This window comes from Chlamydotis macqueenii, chromosome 3 (genome assembly GCF_036417535.1).
Source record: "Chlamydotis macqueenii isolate bChlMac1 chromosome 3, bChlMac1.mat, whole genome shotgun sequence".
In the NCBI taxonomy this organism is placed as follows: domain Eukaryota; kingdom Metazoa; phylum Chordata; class Aves; order Otidiformes; family Otididae; genus Chlamydotis; species Chlamydotis macqueenii.
Genome location: NC_141558.1, coordinates 45,387,495 through 45,407,187, shown reverse-complemented (window position 1 = coordinate 45,407,187; position 19,693 = coordinate 45,387,495). Strand labels below are relative to the sequence as shown.

The window sequence follows — 19,693 nt, the reverse complement described above, 5'->3', positions numbered from 1 at the left end:
AGCAAAAAACCTGTTCTGTTTTCTACTGAAGCACAAGAAAGAAATACCAGAATTGGAGAAAAATACTTTCCCTTTTCTAAAGTTCCATGAGTTAATGTACACCTTCCTGTGGCTATCAGACTTTCACAGTGTTGTCTCTTTTAAGATTCTTTACCAGAGTCTTTGGAATGTCTTAATAAATTAAATTCAACATTATTTATCTACTGTTCTGTTAACTCATTTTCAAAGAGTTCTACTGTAACAGAACTGAAAAATTTAATCTTAAGGAAGTGGTGCTGATGTGTCCCTGTCTTATTGTAGGATACAGTGTGATGCTTAACTGAAGTTATATGTTCATGTGTTTCAATAGATGTACGTGTATATTCATTTTTTAAGACTAAGACTGGTAGGAGGTAGTTGCATTCTACAGGCATGTGTTTTGACAGATGGGGAGAAGCTTTTTGTGTTGATTTTTCAACAGTCATCCTCTGCAAGACTTCAAGCTCTTCCTGGCTACTGGGAAATTAAGAGTTGGTGATTCAGCCTTTAATTTTGATCCATCTGCTCAAACTAATGAGGTATCTCATTTGTAGGCTTCACTTGGAATTACCAAATGCAGCTGAAGCTATAACATTTGTCTTATAGCACAATTCTCCTCTTGTTTAACTTAAGGAAAGATAGAATGATAGATGACTTGCCCTACTGAGTTTTCTAGGGTTTTTGTTATAGAAACTTTTTATCATGACTGAAGAATTAAGATCGGAAAATATCCCAAAGGTTTCCAGGTGCTTTTAAAGTCAGTATGCTCCTTTTGTAGAATTACTAACAGTGTAGATCTTCATTAGGAGGTTTCTCTGTCAGATCCTCTTAAGACTGCTTTAAGTGAGAACCTCTAGTGCTGCTAAGTCTGCTTTCCTGGGCGTGTCCTTCTGTGCTCGATATTAGCTGGTGAATGTTTGGTTTTTTGCGTTGTACTTTGAATTTGCTATGTGCTTATAGTATGTGAAAATATGTTAGATCCTCTGGGACTGATCTGCACTTTTGAATTTTTATTTCTACCTCTTAATAAACCAAAGATTCTTTAAACAAATAAATTTAAACACCTGAAATTACACACTGTTCATCAGAATATGACTCCACACTCAGTTGCAGGTAGAGTATTTTTTCCAGCATTTGCCTTCTGGGATAGTGTTCCCTTGACGACTGGGTGAAGGCTCAGCTGCTGAAAATTATCATTTCCTCAAAGTGATTACTGCTATCTCTTGTCAGGCAGTCAACAGTAGTGGGCCACATGCATTAACAGTATTAATTCAGCTACAGAGCTGAAAAAATCTTCTGCATATTTCTGCAGCCCTATGAGAAGGACATCTAGTGGTGACAAGTTCTGGGGAGCAGGTGGCATCTTTCTGAGGCAGCCTGTAGAGAACCTCACAAGATTAGCAAAGATAGTCGCTGAAGACCATACGTATCAACATAACTTCTACAATAAATTGACACATTGCATTACTAGCTAGTTTAGGACAGTACATATACTGCCTTTATCTTCACAATGTATGAGGGGGAAATCACCGTTGTCAGGTTATGCTTTGAGAAATAACATGGTATTTTTAGGAGTTTTGAGAAGTGATGGTGTTTTTAAGGGTTTTTTTTTTCATCTGAAACATACCATATGTAAATTTTAACTGTACATTAAATTCCTTTATCTAAAAAATATGGAGCTGTTGCTTTTTGCCAAGGTTCAGTTGCTTAAGATAGTATCTTAGGGAAGCAAGTCTTTTTGACTCTGACCATCACTGTTTTTATGCTTTTGCTGACCTTTTGCTATTTTATCCCACTACCTTGGTTACTGAAAGATGGTCATTTGTCCCCATCACCACTTAAATACTTTTGCTGTTATGAATTTCATAGAATCATAAAATCATAGAATCATAGAATGGTTAGGGTTGGAAGGGACCTTCAAAGGTCATCTAGTCCAACACCCCTGCAAGGAGCAGGGACATCTCTGACTAGGTCAGGTTGCTCAGAGCCTCATCCAGCCTGGCCTTGAACGTTTCCAGGGATGGGGCCTCCACCACCTTTCTGGGCAACCTGTTCCAGTGTTCTATAACTTGCATCGTAAAAAATTTTTTCCTGATTTCTAATCTAAATCTACCCCCCTCTATTTTAAAACCATTACCTCTCGTCCTATTGCAACAGGCCCTACTAAACAGCCTTTCCCCATCTTTCTTGTAGGCCCCCTTGAGGTACTGGAAGACCGCTATCAGGTCTCCCCGGAGCCTCCTCTTCTCCAGGCTGAACAGCCCCAACTCTCTCAGCCTGTCCTCATAGGAGAGGTGCTCCAGCCCTTTTATCATCTTCGTGGCCCTCCTCTGGACCTTCTCCAACTGGTCCATGTCCTTCTTGTGTTGGGGGCTCCAGAACTGGACACAGTACTCCAGGTGGGGTCTCACCAGGGCAGAGTAGAGGGGGAGAATCACCTCCCTCGACCTGCTGGCCACACTTCTCTTGATGCAGCCCAGGATGCGGTTGGCCTTCTGGGCCACAAGGACGCATTGCCTGCTCATGTTAAGCTTCTCATCCACCAGCACTCCCAAGTCCTTCTCCTCAGGGGTGCTCTCAATCCATTCCCCGCCCAGCCTGTATTTGTGCCTGGGATTGCCATGACCCAGGTGCAGGACCTTGCACTTGGCCTGGTTGAACTTCATGAGGTTGGCACGGGCCCACCTCTCCAGCCTGTCAAGGTCCCTCTGGATGGCATCCCTCCCTTCCAGCGTGTCGACGGCACCACACAACTTGGTGTTGTCGGCGAACTTGCTGAGGGTGCACTCTATCCCACTGTCCATATCACCGACAAAGATGTTGAACAGGGCCGGGCCCAACACTGACCCCTGAGGGACACCACTCGTGACCGGTCTCCACATGGACATTGAGCCGTTGACCACCACTCTCTGAGTGCGGCCATCCAGCCAACTCCTTATCCACCGAGTGGTCCGTCCATCAAACTCATGTCTCTCTAGTTTAGAGAGAAGGATGTCGTGCGGGACAGTGTCAAAAGCTTTGCACAAGTCCAGGTAGATGATGTCAGTTGCTCGTCCCTTGTCCACCGATGCCGTCACCCTGTCATAGAAGGCCACCAAATTGGTCAGGCACGATCTGCCCTTGGTGAAGCCATGTTGGCTGTCACCAACCACCTCCTTGCTCTCCATGTGCCTTAGCATGGTTTCCAGGAGAATCTGCTGCATGACCTTGCCAGGGCACAGAGGTGAGGCTGACCGGCCTGCAGTTACCTGGGTCTTCCTTATTCCCCTTTTTAAAAACTGGGGTTATGTTCCCTCTCTTCCAGTCATCGGGGACCTCACCAGAACGCCACGACTTCTCAAATACGATAGCCAGTGGCTTGGCAACTTCATCCGCCAGTTCCCTCAGGACCCGAGGATGGATCTCATCAGGACTCATGGACTTGTGCACCTTCAGGTTCCTTAGATGATCCCGAACCTGCTCTTCGAGTACAATGGGCAGTTCTTCATTCTCGCAGTCCCTGCTTGCACCTTCTACAGCTTGGGCGGTGGGACAGGAACTCTTGTTGGTGAAGACTGAGGCAAAAAAGTCATTGAGAACCTCAGCCTTCTCCATGTCCTCGGTAACCAGGACACCAGTTCCCTTCTGGAGGGGGCCTACATTTACCCTGGACTTTCTTTTGTCCCCTACGTACCTATAAAAGCTCTTCCTGTTACATTTTATATTCCTGGCCAGATTCAGTTCTGCCAGGGCTTTGGCCTTCCTTACCTTATCCCTGGCCACTCGCGCAGCCTCTTTGTAGTCCTCCCAGGCTACCTGTCCCCACTTCCACCCTCTATAGGCTTTCCTCTTCACTTTCAGTTGGTCCAGGAGCTCCTTGCTCATCCACGCCGGCCTCCTGGCCTTTTTGCCCGACTTGTTCTTCATCGGGATGCACCTCTGCTGAGCTTGGAGGAGGTGCTCCTTGAATATGGACCAACTTTCCTGGGCCCCTCTTCCCTCCAGGGCCGCCTCCCATGGCACTTGGCCCATCAGGTCCCTGAAGAGGCCGAAGTCCGCCTTCCTGAAGTCTAGGGCAGAGAGCTTGCCGTGTATTTTCCTTGCTGCCATGTGGATCTTGAACTCCACCATGTCATGGTCGCTGCAGCCAAGGCTGTCCTTTAGTTTCACATCCCCGACCAGTCCCTCCCTGTTGGTGAGCACAAGGTCAAGCATGGCACCCCTCCTTGTCGGCTCCTCTATCGCCTGCAGAAGGAAGTTGTCATCCACGCATTCCAGGAACCTCCTGGACTGCCTGTGCCCTGCCGTGTTGTCTCTCCAACAGATGTCAGGGTGGTTGAAGTCCCCCATGAGGACCAGGGCCTGTGACCGTGAGGCTGCTCTTATCTGCCTATAGAGCACTTCATCTGCTCTGTCCTCCTGGCCAGGCGGCCTGGAACAGACCCCCACTGTAACGTCCCCTGTCCATCCCCGTCCTCTAATCTTGACCCATAAGCTCTCTGTCAGCTCCTCCTCCATCCCCAGCTGGAGCTCCACACACTCCAGCCGGTTGCTGACGTAGAGAGCGACACCCCCTCCTCGTCTCCCCTTCCTGTCTTTTCTAAAAAGCCTATACCCCTCCATGTTGACGCTCCAGTCGTATGTGTCATCCCGCCACGTCTCCGTGATGCCAATGAGGTCGTAGCCCTGCTCGTCGTAGCCCTGCTCGTCTCCAGCTCTTCCTGTTTATTCCCCATGCTGCGTGCATTGGTATAGAGACACTTCAGCTGGGCCCCCGACAAAGCCGACTTGCTGGCTGGAGCTACAGGGGTGCTACTGCACCGCAGTTTAGGTTTATTTGCACTTTTCTGTGATCCCTCCTCAGCTTCTGGACCCTCGGTGCTGGCACTGGCGCCATGCTGACAGCAGTAGAATCATAGAATGGTTAGGGTTGGAAGGGACCTTTAAATGTCATCTAGTCCAGCCCCCTGCCCTGCACGAAGCAGGGACGTCTCCAACTAGATCAGATTGCACAGAGCCCCATCCAGCCTGGCCTTGAACGTTTCCAGGGATGGGGCATCCACCACCTTGGCAACCTGTGCCAGTGTTCCACCATCCTTATTGTAAAAAACTTTTTCCTTATATCCAGTCTGAATCTGCCTCCCTCTGTTTCGAAACCATTACCCTTCATCCTAGCACAAGATGCCCTACTGAAGAGTTTCTTCCCGTCTTTCCTGTAGGCCCCCTTTAGTTATTGGAAGGCCGCTATAAGGTCTCTTTCCGCCTCTTTTCTCCTTTTTTTTTTTTTTTTTTTTTTTTCCCTTCTCATTTGCCAATTTGGCTGTTCATTACAGTTTTCAACTTGGAGCGCCTTTGCATTCTCTTGTCTTCCAAAACCTCTTTTCCTTTTTAAGACAGTTAATGTTACTGGTTTTTCACTGCTTTTGGGAGTTTTCTGTGTAACTCTGAGATGACATATTTTCTGTTTTAACTTTTTTTCCCACTAGCTCTGTTACTCAGTGAAGCTCCTTGAAAGTTCATTTTCTCACTGAGCTTGGTATTTTCACTTTATAGAAAAACTGATTGTCCAGTGGAAGTTCTGACATCTTTCTGTGGTTCTCATTGCCCTTGCTGTCTATGCAGGCATTGAGGCTCAAGGTGTCACTACTTAAATCTGGGGAGACATCACAGCTTTACAGGAAGCGGTTTCAGTATGCAAGGAAGAGCTTCTCTGGTGGCAAGTGATGCCAGGTTGTCTGTGGCAAGGAACCTGGATTTTTGAAACAGTAAAAAGCTATTGAAAGCCTCAACACAACATCCAAAAGCAAGTGCAGTAGAGATGTTCCTGCATATTTAGCAACAACTCTGGCTGACTTGAGTGGAGCAAGCTTTAGGAACTGTAAATCAGTGAAGATATGGCAACCTTTTTAGAATTAACATGCTGGAAATCTTACTACTGGGAATAAAAATGTAAGGGAAAACTACTTAAAACAATGAGCTGCCTTATCCAAACCATCCGTTCTCAATGACGTAGTGAGTGGTGATTTTAGACTGCCCATTTTGTGCTTATTTCAGCTCAGTTTTGTTAACCTTTTGAAGAAAAGTGCTTTTTCAAGTACTTTGTTAGTTTCTGAGCTTTTGTTCTTCTAATTTGTAGAATTAATTTCTTGGGTTTAGCTGTCTGCTTCTGTCTCACCATTTTGCCTTTGTAGTATTGTATCAACTGCATCTGATATACCTATGACAAACTTTTACGCTTTATCTTTTAAAATGAAATTTGGATTTTTTTTTAATGTGCACAATACAGCCATGTATACTTGTTAAATTTTTAATTAGTGTATGCATTGAGTGATTAGTATGCAGTTTTCTAGAGATCAAGTTTGCTTTATTAATTAGAATTTATGTATGTAACTAAAATGTTGGGTTTTTTAAAAAACTCTTGGAATAATTTCTAAGTATCACCTTGGACAGATATTTAATACTTCACTCTTTCCAATCATGATTTTTCATGTCATAGATCAGAAATAGATTACACTTGACTTTGTATAGTTACAACAGATTCTGTACTGTATATTGCACATAAAGTATTCACATTGTAATTGTTCTCTATTTACAATTGACTTGGACTTTGCAGCGCTGAGAAGTTTCATCTTGTTTTCCTTACAACACTATTTTAAACCAAAAAAGAAACACGGAGTAGTTATTTTGAATCTATTATATTAAATTGTTAGAAGTTAATTTGACAGGTATTAATTTCATCTGTAAAAATGATGGATTAAATTTCTTTATTATCAGTTTTCCAGCTGTTATTTGGTTGCAGAAGCCATGTGAAGATAAAAGTTTAATAAGCTTAGTTACTGCAACTGTTGACAATGCTTTTATAGCTGTGTCATAAGATAAGATTTAATAAAAACGTATTTTCTTCAGAGGTCTCTCTGAAACTTGGTACCTTGGGAACCACACTTGTCTTAGCATTTTTCCTGTGTGAAATAGTGTTTATAGCACACTTTGGACAAATAACTCTGAAAAGCTACTTGTTTTGTTAAAATGTATCCTTTATCTAGATTTTTTTTTTCTAAACTCCATCTTACAGCCTGAAGAGTTTACTTTAGTCTTAGGTTTTGTAACTCCGTATCTATACAGATTGCTTCTACGTCATCACCTGATGTGGCTTATTTGCATATATCTGTATATATTGGATATATATTTATATATGCACAGAAGTATGTAAGTATATTAAAAAATATAAAAATACAGAAGGTATTTCTGATATTTCTATGTCAACTGAAACTTGAATATTTTGAATAGTTTTCCGTAGAATTTCTTTTGCATTTTTTGCACAGTTATGTGTGTGTGGTTTCTTTAACAAAATCATAAACTAATTCAGTGATTCACTATTTTTGTGTTCTGCATCTTAATCGTTTATTTATGCACTTAATTTCCACTAAAACTGCCATTTGCAATTTTAAGGATATAATAGTTAATATAATCTTATGCCTGAATAAATGAAACTTTGTATCTTACTTTAATTTAAAATACTATATTGATGTACTGTGTTGAAGATAGGCTTCAAAAAATGCTATGTACCAGATGTTTCATGTTATTGTCAAATTATACATATGTACTATTTTCCTCTGTATTTTGTGGTCAAATCTATTTGGCTGTAGCCATTTAATACCTTATCAACTGTCTATATGAACAGCTGAGGAAATAGCTGGAAATGGATGCCATAACGAGTTACGTATATAATAACCCTATTCTTCAATTAGGTAGCCTTCTAAAGGTTCGTGTGCTATGCTTCTGTGCCTTACGCTAATTTTTGCATATATGTTTGTATTTACATAGTATCTTGTCTGTCTGTGTGTACTCACGTATGCACAATGAATTTATGTAGACCAGAAGCGCCAATTTAATCTTTCCATTAATTATGAGTTCATGACGTGTCCAGTTTATGTCTGTAGTCTTGCACAGCTACACAATAATGTTGATATTGGTTGTCTTAGCAAGGTAGCAAGTGATACTATTTAGAATTATTTTTCTTCTGATATTATGAATGTACATTGGCTCATTAAAACAAAAAATCAAATTTAATTCCAAATGAGTAACTTATAGCCTGGAGAAATATAAATCCATAGAAATGAATCTGTGTGCTTAGTTTAACATAATAGATAGTATCAAGTAATAAACTTCCTGATTATTGTCAAGACTTCTGTAAGTTATTCACAATGTAACAAGATAACTACTGTCCACCAAGACCTTATGCCTATCACAGACGTTTTAACAGATGTCACTAGAGAATCCAAGAGTAGTGTTATTAGTGGGTTTTAATTTGAAATATACAGTAATATGGGATGCTATAGAAAATAAGTTATTTTGAGTAATCCATGAGAATGGGAACTAAATATTCTTTATTAAGACACTAAAATGCATCAGGAAATTACTTTTGACTTTATACTTCTATTGACTTTCCTGTCTGTGAGATTTCTCACCTATGTAGTGCTGTGGTGTTGATAGTTTTCTTTGTGGCTCCTGAAGAGATGACTCCAGAATATGTTATGTTTGTATACTCTGATGTATTTAATCATTATGTATTTATAATATTCTTATTTAGGAGAGGATACCTTAAGAAGGATGAGTTATATAAGGTATGGGATTACAAGGGACATTCTAATTGTTCTAGTACAGTTTACTGTTGTTTGTGAACATTTAAATTCTTCATCACTTTATTAAATTAAAGGCAGTTCTTGAATTGAAGGCAGTTCTTCAGTTTTCTGATGATGTAGAAAATCTGCTGATTAGGGCCAAAAAATGTGCTTCTGGATGAAGGTCTGTGGTTTTAAATCAGTACTGATAAGAAATAAGCTAGAAACCCTGACTATTCTGTTCTTTAATTGTTTAGTAAGTTTATTTATGTTATTGGATCTTACAAAAGCAGATGATATAGAGGTTGACATGACAATTTTCTTAATCTTTTTACTTAAGTAAAAGGATTGGGAATAGATACAAAGATTTCTCCAGTATCCTCTATGTTCCTTTCCTTCAGTAAAGCTGAATAGAATCTGCTCGTCACTACTGACTCCTTGGTTATTTTTTCATATTATAGATGGTACACTTATAAGTATAAATAGTTTTGGAAATGTAAAAACATACGGGAGTCTTATTCTGGATTTATATTTGTCAAAAATGTAATTTATGATAATGTAGAAACATTTTATTGTACAAAGTCAAAATAGTTAATGTCAGAACAGGACAAAGGGAAATGCTTGAAACGAATTATTGCATGATCTAGTTTTTCTAAAAAAGATGCAGTGAAAAGCTGCTTATAATTTTGAATAATAATTGTCGTTCAAGTCCATTGGCATCTGCAAAAATGCAGTTGTTAACTGCCTAATGACAGATATTTGCATAGTAATAGACCAGCTATTCTTGCTTACTACACAAGAATAGATATTGCTATTTCTATTTATATCCTCTCAATTAAAATTCAAAATAATTTCTATTACCTGTTGGAGTCAGTAAAGTATTTTTTGTTTGTCTTATTGACTAATTTTCCCTCTATGTTAATTTTCATTCTGTTCATTTTTCCTCTGCATTTTGTCATATATTTGACTAATGCTACAAATTGAAGATAGTGTAGTTCCTGTTATACTGTTCTGAAACAGGCTTCCTTCAGTGTCCAGAACCCATATTTAAGCATTACTGGGCATTTCTTTCATAGACCATCTAATATAATTCAAAGTATAACAAAACAATATTGTAAACACAAGTGCTTGCAATTTTTAAAGTAATTAATAATTTAGAACTTCCTAATGTAAATTAAATCAGACAAACCAATCCGCATATATTAGGGGAAAATCATAGAATCATAGAATGGTTAGGGTTGGAAGGGACCTTCAAAGGTCATCTAGTCCAACCCCCCTGCAAGGAGCAGGGACATCCCTGACTAGGTCAGGTTGCTTAGAGCCCCATCCAGCCTGGCCTTGAACGTTTCCAGGGATGGGGCCTCCACCACCTTTCTGGGCAACCTGTTCCAGTGTTCTATAACTCGCATCGTAAAAAAATTTTTCCTAATTTCTAATCTAAATCTACCCCCCTCTATTTTAAAACCATTACCTCTCGTCCTATTGCAACAGGCCCTACTAAACAGCCTTTCCCCATCTTTCTTGTAGGCCCCCTTGAGGTATTGGAAGACCGCTATCAGGTCTCCCCGGAGCCTCCTCTTCTCCAGGCTGAACAGCCCCAACTCTCTCAGCCTGTCCTCATAAGAAAGGTGCTCCAGCCCTTTTATCATCTTCGTGGCCCTCCTCTGGACCTTCTCCAACTGGTCCATGTCCTTCTTGTGTTGGGGGCTCCAGAACTGGACACAGTACTCCAGGTGGAGTCTCACCAGGGCAGAGTAGAGGGGGAGAATCACCTCCCTTGACCTGCTGGCCACGCTTCTTAATGTCTATAACTGTTGTATAGGTATAAAGGAAGAGTCATGAAGTTTCATGTGGGCAAGTACTTTTTACTCAGAAGTATCCTCCCATTACTGCTGCTGCGTTACACACTTGATCGTTCTTCAAGTGTAAAGGTTTGATATCATTAGAGTCTCTCCTGTTTCAGTACTAGAGGCTTAATGTCAAACTTATGGGTCTAGAACTGGTTTTTCCTTTGCTTTAATGGAAGTGACACCAAACTCCTATATCTTTCATTTTTATGTAGCGACAGAAGAGACAATGTCATGTTGTACATCAGCATAACTGAGTGGCTCTCTGAAATGCGTGTGCAGTACTACATGCAGCATATGGACAAAAAGGAGAAACTGGGGGTCTGTGTCCAGTTGCTGAGCTAACATCATATTGAGATCAGAGATGTGATGCAATGGCTCACATGACTGAGTGCTGCAAGGAGTGGAAACAGACTCTTGAGAAACATCACGCCAGGGCAGCAAGAAACTTGCTTGTATGTCACAGCACAGCAGGGATACCTGGAGCTATGCCTAGAGCTGGATGATGAGCCAGCTGAAAACTTAGGAGGAGGATTGGTTGGCAGACAGATATGAGTAACATTGTTGTGGCCTTTTGCTGCAGACCTACTGATGAGGAATAAAGTAGATGAGATTGTCTTCAGACAACTAGAAGCAGCCTCGTGTTCACTGTTCATGGTCTTCCTAGGAGACTTTACCACTCCAATATCTGCTGAAGGGACAATGCAGCAGGGCAAAAGCAATCAAGGAAGTTTCTGGAGTACATTGGTGACAACTTCCTAGCACAAGCGATTGAGGAGCTGATGGGGAGTTGATGCTGTGCTAGACCTTAAACTTACAAAAAGCCAAGGACTGCTTGGGCATGTGAATGCTGGGAGAAGCCTCAGCTGCAGTGACGATGAAATGGTGGAGTTCAGGATTCTGATGGAAGGAACAAGACAGAAAGCTAGACCACAGCCATGGGCTTCAGGAGATCACTTTGGCCTCTTCAGGGATCTCTCTCTTCTGAGAACTGGAAAACAGCACATGTCATTCCTGTCTTCAAAAAGGACAAGAGAATAATGTCTGTAACCTGACTAGCATGAGCTCAGGTGAGATTATAATGATACAATGAAGGAAAAAAAAAATCAGAAGATGGGGAAGAAAATTTATTAGCTTCTAGTTAAAGGAAAATTACTCAGTCACCTCAGGCTAAAACGTCTTGTTAAATATAATCATAAAAAGGCAATTTAATAAGTAACCATAGTAAGGCCATTTTTTGCGGTGGAATCTGCCTTTCATGGGGGATTCTGCACACCTTTGAAATCATCTCCTGCCACTTGCAAATCAGTGAAACAGTAAGTTTTCAGAATGCCTACAAACTATATAGAAATGAGAAAAAGATGTGGTTTTTTATATATATTTGTATTGTTGGAACTATTTGGGACTGTTTCAAACCAACGACAAAGATGTTACATATTTATGACACCTACAAAAAACTGTTTAAAATGGTAATAGTTCCACAAGTTCTATGCTTAAAAGTCTGTGGTTAAGTGGGAAGAGCTTTTGCTAGAGACAATACCGCAAAGGTATAGGAAAGACAAGGAAAAAGGAAGAAAATAAAACCAGAAGCAACTAAATTTATACTCAGAATTAGAACAGAGTTATAACAATAAAGATTGTAATGTCAGAGAAGACAGAGCAGGAGGTGCATCAAGAAGGACACTGAAAGGTAAATGAAAATGAGGAATAAGAAAGATGGTAGTATTTCAGAATGTGTGTGAAAGTAGAGACTTTTTAATGGATAGATGTAGAATACAAAAGGCTAAATGAAGGAAGGGCAAATAGGAAGAAAATTAAGAAAGTAGTTCCAATATAATATCCTTACCATAGTTTTTTACATAGAATTTCATGAGCAATAATGAAAATTAGATGTAACTGTACAATATAATATTCGTTGGAGTGGCCACATCTTAAGTAAAAAATACATTTCAGCATTAGAAGAAATACAAAAATTGAAACTATAGGACAGATGTATTTAAAAAGTAGTGTTATTACAGACAAATAAATGAGGAAGTGCGCATTACAACAGTAAAAAGATCTGTAAACAAAATAGGAGCTGTTACTCTTAAAAGCTGGTATATCTAAATAGAAATATAATTATAGCTATGTTAAGTAGATTTTTTTAAATTAGGTTCTGTAGAGATTTTTACAAAAATCCTGATTTTTTTTTTTTAAACAGAGATGATCAGAAGTAATTTGAGGGAATAATTAAAACTTAGCAGAGACAGCAACTTATGGTAATCTATCGAGAGTTCAAAATATATCACATTACCGTACTGATTAGTTGATGCAGCATTGTAGATTTTTTTGTTGTTGTTATTAATTATTATTTTCTGTTAAAAATTTTTATGGTATTGTGTAGCTTTGACCTTCACCAGAGTTTGCTGAATGTTTCTCTTGAATGTACAGATATTTTAATGGTGACTCTTGCTGAATTATTTTGGCATTTTTGACCCCTCAAGCTTGTATTCTAATGCACATTATTTAATTTTGTGTGATGAGTAAATGCACTCTACTTTTAACTTGTGAAGAATTTTCTGTACAGAAGGAATGATATATAAAATGCCTCATTAGAACTAGTTTGTAGGCATCTTAGTAATCCTTCAATTTTCTGTCGTGTAAAAGAAGATCTTAATATACATGCAGATGATATCAATATTTCTTTTAAATACAAGATGTACTAAAATGAATTCAAATAATTAGAAAATTAATTCAAATTCTCTTGTTGCCTTGGTAAGTGACACAGCCTGTTCAGCTTTTTCTGTTCCCAAAGTGTTGTTTAATATGTGAAAAGACTTTAATATGCAAAATAGAAAAAAATACTAAAATGAAAGCAAGATTTCTACATTAAACTTTTTAAGCTTTAGTATAGGTCACCTTATAAAAATTTGTATTTTGTATACTTTATGGCTGTTCTTTTAGTTACTAGTTCTGTATAGTGATTTTCATAAGTTCTTGTGATATTACTGGGAGGAAGGGGAGATCACATTTATACACTGTCATGCTATAATTTATATCTGGTAATCAAGACATTCTAATTTTGCAGTGAGTATTTTTGAGAGTTATTAGTGAGCCATCTGTGTTGATTTAATTTATATTTTGCATTAAATATACATTTCGTTCTGTAAACGGTAGGCACTGGAATTTTGAACTCTATCTTGGCATTTTGGGAGAAATCACAACACAAGAGAGAAACAATTTTACTATTCCTTAGAATGAGGCTAGACTTTAGTAAACTGTACTTAGTCTCGGAGACCGGTTCTATTTAGTGAGGTGCAAAGGATTATGTTTTTAACCTACATAGCTGCAGTCAGCGCTCCTTGCTGAGAAGTGTTGAAACATCATTAGGAATTGAGTTTTGGAGGAGATTGGAGAGGGTTTCATACTGACCTTGGACAGACTGATCTGTTGATCCATATCCCTATCTGCTTGTTATCAGTAAAAGTAATACCCAGCTCAGGAACTGGATACCGCATAAAAGAACATGTTATAAGGGTTTACCTGGGTGAAACCACACAATGTCTTGAAGCTAAAATAAAGTATATATACTTGTCTCTGAACTACATAATGAATACGAACATTGCGTTAAATAAATTCATTCTTTAATCTTACATTTCTTTGAAAGATGTGATGCAAAGTGAGTGGCAAAACCAAGGCATTCTGTCCTAGAGGAGAGGTGTATAGTAAAACAGAGATGCCGAACTCAAGCATTCAGCTGACCAGCACTCTAATAACAACGTGGAAAGATACCTGAAAGAGTCAGTGTACTTTCCCAAAAAGAAGAATGCACCATTTTGGAATTATCATAGAGAATGTTAGATTGAAAGACACATTTTTCAGTAGCAAAATTTAGCACAAGCATCTTTAGTATCCAAGGCAGAAGAAAGTTGTTTCAAGGGATTTCAAGTACCTGATTATAAATTTTCACTAATCATTTTAGACACTTCTGTTACATGTATATGTTATGTGTTTTTTCTTTCTTCTCTAAGTGAAAAATATAAGTCCTACTACCATCTAGTTACGTGTTTCTGATAACAGAAAAGTACTGGTTCTCAAAGGTATTTTGAATAATGGCATACTTTTCAGTGCTTTGGTGGTGGGCTAACGCGTTTCAGAAAGATATAACCTGGAATATGCAGCACTTGGGGAATGCAAGCACTGTTGTGAATTTTAAACAAAGTCTTTGCTGAAAACATTTTATTTGTTTCATACTTGAAGAAAATTCTGGGGAGGTAACCCAGCTAGAGACATTTGCTTTCTCCTTTCTTGTATATTTTTTATTATTTAAAAGCTTTAGTTTCAGGAGAGCAGTAGCAGACACTTTCAACACTAGGGCTATATACACCAGAGCTAGCTTTGAACTGCAGAGTACAGATCTAATTACACAGCTTGTAGCTGTGGAACCGCTTCTCTCTATTCTAAATTACTTTTTCTAACTTATTTGCATAATTTAATGCACAGAGATTTTGCCACTGAAATATAATATTCTCTGTCACAGTTAGGACAGGCTAATTTAACCCTCTTAAGTCTATATTGCTGTCTTACGATGTATTTGGTAAATGCTTACCAACTTCATGGGGGGAAAACATTCAACAAGGTGTTATGTGTCAATTTTTAGCTAGGGCTGGTTGGTTCTTTACAAACATATTTGGTGATATACAGAGATTACAAGTAAACATAACCTTAAGATTGAGCACCTCTAATCAGCTAATAAAGTCTATTTTCTTAATCAGGCTTGGTTTCTGTCTACCTCCCACTGAGAAGTTCGTTTTACTGTCAACAATTTGTGAAATCATTTTAAATTTAACAATCTGGTGTTGACATGTGATGATGAAATACATAAAAGTCAATGAATTCAAGTGTGCATTATTAATTTAAAAACAGTGGGAGGTAAATTTAATAAAGAAAAGATACTACACATCTGAAAATTAGATATCTTTCTGTAAGAACTGTAGAATGGCTTCTAGGTAGAGGACAGTTACTTAGTTATTGTTTGCATAATAAGGTCTTATGTCTTCCTGAATGACTGATTGCTATGATGTCAGACATTTTCATACAATGATTCTGGAAGAAGAAGAAGAAACAGCCATATAAAAAGTGTTAAGAGAATATAATAGAATCATGAAGTCACACAATCATTAGGATTGGAAGGGACCTTTAAAGGTCATCTAGTCCAACTCCCCTGCAAGGAGCAAGGACATCTCCAGCTAGATGAGGATGAGGCTCTGAGCAACCTGATCTAGTTGAAGATGTCCCTGAAGATGTAAGTATAGACTGTGTTTGTTAAAGATTGGCTTCCCAATTTAGCACCATTCTATTTTCTACACATTTTGCATGGTAGTCCAGCCTGGTCCTTCAGGTCCAGGTTGGCAATTCCAGGGCTGGTGGTTTTTTTTTTATTATTTCTCCTGCTTAGCTACTGTTTCTAATTGTGCACTTGAAACATCTTCCAGTCCCCTGACAGAGAAACAGGCTGCTTGTTTTTCAATTCTTGTGGAAAACCCACCATGGAATTGCACTTGTCTTGTTTAGTTTCAGCTGCGTGTAGACAGAAGCTTTAGAAATCATAGCTGAAGTTTTATCAATTTCATACTGAGCCTCTGCAAACTGAAAGCAAAAACATATGCTCTTTAAATATTAACCTCTCAGTTTACTGGGTAAATGGAGTAAAAAAGAATGTTGGTTCTCTTTGTGCATACAGTTTATTTTTATATGTACTATTGGATATCAGAAGGAAGTTTGCAATATTATTAATTTATTGAAATTTATTGAGTATAGTGGTTAAAATAAAAGATAATGGGACCTTGGAGCATAAAGTTAAATAAAGTGGTCCAAATCCATCTGTCTTTTGGTTCTTGAAACATCTAAACTGTGTGCCTCCCAGTATCAAAGGTCCTAAACCTCCCAGGATTGTTTCTGAACATGCACTATGGCAGGCAGTGGTGAGAGGAACGTTTTAGTTGGTTTTAGGTAAAAGGCTTCAACACTTTTTACAGCACTGTTGACATTCTTAGCAGCATGAAAGAAGAGTGAAAATGTTTCCTGTAAACATTTTGATTAGTGTTTTCATGGCTTTTTAATATTGTATCACTGATCCTGCTCTTATAGTGGTAATATTCTTGTGGGCTTTTAACTGTGAGCACTGCACAGTAGTTCTCTTCCTTCTCTTCTTCAATTACCTGCCCAGTACCTTGGACTGTATAATGTTATTTCTGCCAATAATTCAAATTTTTTAGGAAATTTAAATTTAATTTAATTTATGGTCTTATTTCTTAAGGCATTTTGGTCTTTTCTAGTACTCCTCATAGCTGTACTTTTACTGTCTGCATTTTTTGAGCTTGTATGTATCTTATCTGGTATCTGAAGTAGATGACTGCAGGTGTACCCGATTCTGTACAACTGTTTCATTCGTAAATCTTCCAAAGTGCTACATAATATTTTTTGTCATTTTTTAGGTTAATCCTCAAGTCTGTCATAATTTCATACAAAATCAAGGCACCAGGCTTTGAAAAAGGGTTCACATTCTTTTCTACTGAGACAAACTGATTACTGAGTGATGTGTTTTAAAGTATGTTAACTGAAAGTATTGCAAAAGTAATGCTATGCAGTGTTTTTTAAAATGTTCAGTGGCCAAGATTCAGTTACACAATATACTTACATGTATATGTTTGTATAATATTCTTTAGCAAAGTGTCAACTATTAGATTTTTTTTTCATATTGTTAGGTTTCTAGTATTTCTGTATAACTAGTAAAAATTAGATTTGAATGTTACTGCTTTATCCACCAGTGTACTACTTTTAGCACAGTTTCATCCCAAGAAAGAAATTGGATCGCATCTTTCAGGGCAGGGAAGAAGCCTGAAAAATAACAACAAATTTTCTTCTAAGTCTTCAAAATAATATTCCCTTATCTTTTTGGTGTTGCTTATCATTGTCTTAGCAGGAACAGGACATCATAGTGACAGTTGACTTCAGAGAGTCAGTTCCTAAGGGCTCTGTCTGATTATGACTGGAACTAAGAGGGATTTTCCTCACACTTAGAGTTTCAGGAATGGGCTCTATACAACCATTGCAGTTACTGTTCATTTGTATAATAATTGAAAGGAAGATTCTTCAATTAAGGGGCTATTTTCTACTGTCATCTTTTCAGTGACGAGTAGTCTGTTCTCTGCTTTGTGTAACTGCAGTGGTTTGTGGTTTTACCTGTTCTCATTTCACAGTACAACTTTTTTACCCTTTTTTTTTAAATGAGGTAGAGGCCACCAAAGTGTTATACCAACTTTTTTTTTTCCCTGTTGCTTGTTTAGTTTGAAGTTACCACTTAATATAACTCTTTCTCTGTATTGTTTAAACAAGCCATAAAGAATTATACTGTGGTTAGTTAGGAGGTTTATTGGGTATAGATACACACTTCTGTGCAGATTTGCTTGCTATTTTATTTGATTGGATTTATTAGTTCCTTTCAAACTTTAGAAGCATTCTGCTTGCAGCTGCTCTTGTAGCTTTTTCCTTCAAGCGATATAACTTTACTCACTCCAGAAAATTCAGTCAGACTTCACTTCATTTGGTCTTTGATTAGGAATTTTTAAAAGGTCAGGAGAACCTGTAAGATATTTATCAATATTATGTCAAAGCATGGAGAAATATATTAGTGTAATATGTTTGAATTTATTAATGCTGTGTAAATACAATTTTCAAAGTTGCCATTTTAGATTTAAGATATAGGTAGTGATTTCAAAATTAATGCAAGACTGAAAAAAATAAAATCTAAAAGATAAAAATACAGTGTAAAATCAATGAAAAAACCTCTTTTGTGGTTAGATCATAAAACTCCTTAGTGCATATGTGACTCTTCTTATTTTTTTCTTCTTTTTTTTTTCTTTTTTTTTTTTTTTCTTTTTAATGATTCAACATGTCAGATATTTTTACACTTCCAAATTTAGGAGTTTCAAATTTACCTCAATAAAAAAGACCGTTTATGTTTCTCTTTAATATCCAGTACTGTGTTTCCTCAGTTTATCAACTTTCAGAATTTAACTATTTTCACAAGATTAATTTTTCATTTATTGGGCAAAGAATCAAATGTTAATATGACTCCATTTAAAAAGGAAACAAATTAGTAAACTATAAATAACGTTGACTGTAAAACTGAAGATTTGTTTTTTTACAGTGAAACCTGTTGACACAGAGATTATAATAAATGAAAATTCACTGAAGAAGACATAGTGAACCTATTAATAAAAGCAAATTGCTATTTTGAGTAGTTATGTATTTTTATTCAGGCTTTCCATAGGAAAAAAAGTTACAAAAATATAGATAGACAAATAATCCTTAAACAAGTAATGAAGACAGAGGAGACATACACTGTGCTTTGTTATCTTGTATTTCTCTTACTTTTTGAAGAAGTTTTAATAAGATTTTGCCAGTATATTATTTTTAAGTTAGAGGAAATTGCTGTGTTACTAACTGTGACATGTATCTGAGAATATTTCTACTCAGATGAAAGCTAATAATCATAGGAGTCACAGTGTTACTAAATTGATGGTGGCAAGAAGTATCAAATAAACTAAAACGGGTAAGGAGTAATTGCTTCTGGTAAGCAAGTAGTTATGCACACATTGTTTCTCTTTTTCTCTTCTTTGTATTGTTGCCTGAATCAATTTGCTTGGCTTTAATTATAAACTTATAATTTATATTAATTCACAACTATTATGTGTACTTTTGTATAAAATCATATGTACATTACACATTTATAATTAAATTATGGGTTTGCAAACCAAGAACAGAGGCCATAATTTGTTTAATTATACCCTAAATACCACTACTTTCTTAACAGTGTTTCATTTAAAGTAATTCAGTTATACACTGCAAGTTGATACAAGCATGATGGTACCAAAAGGCCAAAATTGAACGTGCAGTTATCTGGAATTTGACATACCAATCATAAAATTCAACTGAGACTACCTTAAAAGAGAACTGTAACTCCATGGTTACATTTTTTAATTAAAATTAGACAGACTTACAAAAAAGTGTTTGCCCTTTACTGAAGAGCCAGGCACTCAGTCTTTTCCATATGTGAGTTTAAAGAACACAGAAATTATCATACTTGATGAAACTGATGAGTTGTCTGACCAAGTACGTGGGGTCCATTTCAGCAAAGCCCTTAGGGTGAGAGAGTAGTGTTTTCCATAGTGTACCTTTCAAAGC

At 37.7% G+C, this 19,693-nt stretch overlaps 1 protein-coding gene across 2 annotated transcripts in view; it reads left to right on the top strand.

The window, feature by feature from the left end:
* ASCC3 (activating signal cointegrator 1 complex subunit 3) overlaps positions 1–19,693 on the top strand; it is a 276,330-nt gene that overhangs the window by 122,983 nt on the left and 133,654 nt on the right. The window lies entirely within an intron of this gene.